At 32.0% G+C, this 5,000-nt stretch overlaps 1 long non-coding RNA gene across 2 annotated transcripts in view; it reads left to right on the top strand.

Annotated features, from left to right (window-relative positions):
- The first annotated feature begins 963 nt into the window (after nt 1-963).
- LOC144972013 (uncharacterized) overlaps nt 964-5,000 on the top strand; it is a 10,262-nt gene continuing 6,225 nt past the window's right edge. The window contains exons 1-2 of one of the 2 annotated variants that reach the window (XR_013645231.1): nt 964-1,030; nt 4,522-4,595. This is a non-coding gene — a long non-coding RNA (uncharacterized LOC144972013). Of the gene's footprint in view, nt 1,111-4,521; nt 4,596-5,000 lie in introns of both variants that reach the window. The other variant, XR_013645232.1, reaches the window with a different exon arrangement.

Consider the following 5,000-nt stretch of genomic DNA (forward strand, 5'->3'; position numbering starts at 1 on the left):
GTTTTCAGGGGCTTTTTTCAGTTTCGTTCGTCATTTACTTGGACTCCAACATTATCCCACCACCAGTGTCTAATCACTCTTAATTGTTTGAGTTTCAGATGGACCATCCAGGAAGACAACGAAATTTCAAGGGAGTCGACATCATCTACAGGTAAGAAATTTAATCTTTTTATCGTGATTTAAAAAAAAATCATGTTTGAATTTTACAAACTGAAATAGTAGATACCGATATGCCACCTTAGATTGCCTTCAGCATTAATCAACATGAGGTATTTATGAAAGTGAACAGATTCATGGAGATAATTCATATTCGAGAGATTAACTGTTGAGGTAAAAAAACAAAAAAAAAAACATCTAAGTTATTGTTAATTTTATTAGGTGGTGAGACTGCATTTCTTTCAAAACATAATTTCTTCAATAATCTATTTATATACAAATTCAAAATATTAACAAGAATTACGTTTTTCAAAAATTCACTACAGGACGGAATCAAGAGACCGGATTGGATCGTGTATTCTTCAAAGGATTGGATTCGTAACGGAGACTTCATCACGAGGTAGGAATTATATTTCTCTCTCTCTCTCTCTCTCTCTCTCTCTCTCCTCTCTCTCTCTCTCTCTTTCTCTCTCTTCTTTTCTCTCTCTCTCTCTCTCACTCTCTATCTATCTCTCTCTCTCTCTTTCTCTCCCTCTTTCCATCTCTCTCTCTCTCTCTCTCTCTCCCTCCCTCTCTCTCTCTCTCTCTCTCTCTCTCTCTCTCTCTCTCTTTCTATCTTTCTTTCTCTTGGCTCAGTTCACCGGGGAAAGAGTTGTAGGGTAAGGACATGATATTTTAATAATTATTGCTTAACAATTAATTTGACAATGATTGGATAAATGATAAAAATTTATATAGTACGAGTACGACAACTTTTTAACAGCTGTAGACTGTAAACTCCTACTGAAGAGAAAAAATTAGACGATGAAAGAAACCACAAGGCACCAAGTGATCAAAGATATGAAACTATTCGAAACTTATGGCACATATCAATGTAATATTATAATTTGCTGACTGATGATCATATAGTAGCTTTGTCTATAATACTTTTGAGGACTTTCCTTTAAATATATGGTAATATTATTCGTTTGCGTTGTGTTGTAGATGTTAAATACAGTCGAGATACCTAGGCCTAGTGCACTTGCAAGAATTTTTCAAAATAGTTATGGGTATTAATTTAGCGGAGAAAAATAAAGGGGAGTAAAACATTTACTGGAGTGAAAAAATCATCGCTCTATCTCAACTGGTTAAAAAGTTATGACCGTTTATGTGGTGGAAAATCTCTATATAGCTTAATAGGAAAATATGTGACCAAAACACAGCAACTCAATGGATAATCAAGTATAATTCAGAAACTGCCTCAGATACATCTATGAAATTTTTACATGCGGTAATTCAACATCTCTGTAATACATTGCAAACAGAAAAAGAATTATTTATTGAGAGAGAAAAGTATAGTTTAGAGCTGAAATCAAGGAAAAATATATCACGACATGCAAATGAATGACCTATTGTAATTTTGGAAAAGTCAGCAATAAAATATTTATTCACATGAAGATAGATCAAATATACCACTGAATCGGCGTCATTTAGTTGTTCACTTTGAACTTTTCAAAATGAAAATAGACCTCATAAAAGCAAAGATATGGACTGATAAATGTTTGAGGTGGTGTATTAGTGTTTAAAAATATCGAAAATAGGTGATTTTAAAAACTTCCGCTCCCCCGTTCCCCAAAATTGAACAGTCGCCCGTCAAAGAATGAAAAACGTCAAAATCAACGCTGTGATTATCCCCAGACACCTGTCTGGGGATAATAAAATTTCGTTATCCCCAGACACCTGTCTGGGGATAACGAATTTTCATTATCCCCAGACGCATATTTGAAACTCCGCTCTTTTAAACAATTATCCCCATGCCAGAATATGGAATGTTTCCAAATGCACATAGAAATAAGGAAAGTTAATAAAATATCTATAAAAACATAAAATTAACCAACATTAAAATCAGTTGTTACTACATATACACAATATGCGTCGACTTCGAAGTGGCTGTCATGGCCGAATGGTTTAGTCGTCTGCCCTGGAAGTTTGACCAGAATCGACGTTGTGGGTTCGAATCCTGGTAACGTCACTTTTTTAAACTTCCGTCTTCTTTTTACAGAACGTTGAAAGGGATAAATGTCCCATCCATCCTCCCCCCACCTCTTTTTTTTATTTTTTATTAAACTCTCTCTCTCTCTCTCTCTCTCTCTCTCTCTCTCTCTCTCTCTCTCTCTCTCTCTCTCTCTCTCTCTCTCTCTCTTGTTTTTTTTCTAGTTTCTAGCAAATATATTCGTCCCCACTCCGATCTCAAATAGTGTCTAAAAAGAATGAATAATTAAAAAGCAAACAAACAGAAATATTCAGAGAGCGACCAAATGGTCAGATAGAGGAGGAAAAAAAAACAATAATTGTTTTTAAAATAAAAACAATTTAAGAAATTCATGCTCAGAAACGGAACATTTACATAAAGGTTAAGCAAACAAAAAAACTCTAAGGTTTAGGTCAAAATATAAAAAAAAAAGAAAAAGAGAGATTTCCCTCGGAGCAGGGAATAGTGTTAACAATAATAATAATAATAATAATAATAATAAATAATAATAATAATAATAATAATAATAATAATAATAATAATAATAATAATAATAATAATAAAATAATAATAATAATAATAATAATAATAATAATAATAATAATAATAATAATAATAATAATAGTAATAGTATGATAATAAGAGTATTAATAATAAAAATAGTATTATTATTGATAATAATATAATAATGATTATGATGGTAATAGTAATAATAATAACAATTATTACAATTATTATTATTATTATTATTATTATTATTATTATTATTATTATTATTATTATTATTATTATTATTATTATTATTATTATTATTATTGTTATTATTAATATTATCATTTGACCAAAACAAAAAAACAAACAATAATAGATCTAGAGCAAATTAAATAATGAAATAATATTATCGGGGAAATAAAAAATTCAACTGATTAAAAAAAACTCTTGCTCGGAATTTGGAACAAGAGTGAAAACAATGAACAGCAATTGGGAAGAAAGATAAAAAAAGTTTTAAAAAATAAAAAAAATAAAAAATAAAAATATTAAAAAAAGTGTGTGGTGAGTGGGGGTGTGGGGGGGGGGGGGGGGGGGGGGTGGTGGTGGTCGCGACTGGTTCGAATCTGCAGCTAAAAGGAGTAAAATGAAAGGTGGCCTTACCCACTGAGCTGTCTATCCACACCGCTATCGAATATCTTAAATTCATATATGAGCTAAACATATTTCCACACTTTTTGCTTCCTTGTTTTGGTAGTTATTTTCATCTCTGATTCGAATAAAAATATGTTGTTGGATCTAGTTTTGCGGACGTGTGATACTAAATTGTATTGTCTTGTGCGAAGAAGACAAGAAAATAACAGGTGTCGGTTTTGGGCTTTGGGGCGAACAACACCATGGCCTAGGAATTCGTCCGCGAAATAAAAAATAATTCCTGCTCTTTTTCACGGTGTATTGAATTTGTTTTTTATATAATAAAAAAATCTTGCACTAGACTAATAAAAATCAACATTCATACCAATCTGAACTGAATTCATCTGATGAGTATAATCCACATTAATTAGACTGTTAACGGTTTTTTCAAAAGTAAATTGAATTTGAAAGCATTGAATTCAATAGCTTTTAACAGCCTCATAAGCCAAATATTTTAAACTGTGTGGTGTAATATGAGTCAATATTGGAGGTCAAAATAATTAACTGAGTTATGCCCCTTTGTATTTTAAGAACTGAGATTCTTTGCAGGTGATTTTTACAATGAAGCACCTCAAAATACAAGGAAAGCTTTCATGTGCTTATAGAAATAGTGAAATAACGATAAGTATTCAATTGTAAGCTTCTATTTATTAGACAAAGACAGATACTGTCTTACAATTCAATGCTTACCGTTTTTTTCTTTTTCGAGCTTCAATCAGCACCATTTTAATTATAGAAATAGTGTATCTGCACAGTATATCAAACTTTGAAAAAAATCCCAGCCGACAATTTGATGCATACCGGAAATGTAGAATGAACAAATCTAATTTATGACTGTTTTGTTAGACTCCGATCTCACCATGTTCTGATCCATTGTTTGGAATCCACAGAGTTTTACAAAGTGAAATCATAGATTCCAGTATTCCACCTTAGATTGCCTTCAGCATTAACCAACATTTGGTATTTACAGAAGTGACAATTTTTCTCCTGATAATTCATTTTCAAGAGTTTGATTTTATTTTTTTAATTGGCGAGGTCAAAACATTATTAGTTACTATTATCATTAAGTGCAAGGCTGCATATCTTTCACAACATAATTTCTTTGCTCATTATCTGTTTACAAATTCAAAACATAATCAAGAAATACATCTTTTATTTTTAATTCACTAAAGGACGGCATGAAGATACAGGATTACATCGTGTATTCATCAAAAGATTGTATTCGTAATGGAGATCCAATCTTGAGGTAGGTATTCCATTTAGTTCTCTCTCTCTCTCTCTCTCTCTCTCTCTCTCCTCTCTCTCTCCTCTCTCCTTCTCTCTCTCTCTTCTCTTTCTCTCTCTCTCTCTCAAACCTTCTGTATCTCTCCGTCTCTCTCTATCTCTTTTTCTGTCTCTCTCTCTGTTGGCTTAGTTAACTGAAGTAAAATACTAGCAAAAGAGTGAAAATGGAAAGGCTTCATATGGGAACAAATCAGACAATGGACGTTTCGGGTACAAACCCTTCGTCAGCACAACAATACACAAATAAACGTGGAAAACAAATAAAATAGAATGAAAAATAACTTGTATCGCCTCAACCCCCCCCCCCTCCCCTTTTTTATTTTTTTATTTATTTTTTTTTTCTGTTGACGTTGTTGCTTGCTTTGTT

Source organism: Berghia stephanieae, chromosome 4 (genome assembly GCF_034508935.2).
Source record: "Berghia stephanieae isolate SIO BIC M18660-M18661 chromosome 4, UCSD_Bste_1.3, whole genome shotgun sequence".
NCBI classification, from domain to species: Eukaryota; Metazoa; Mollusca; class Gastropoda; order Nudibranchia; family Aeolidiidae; genus Berghia; species Berghia stephanieae.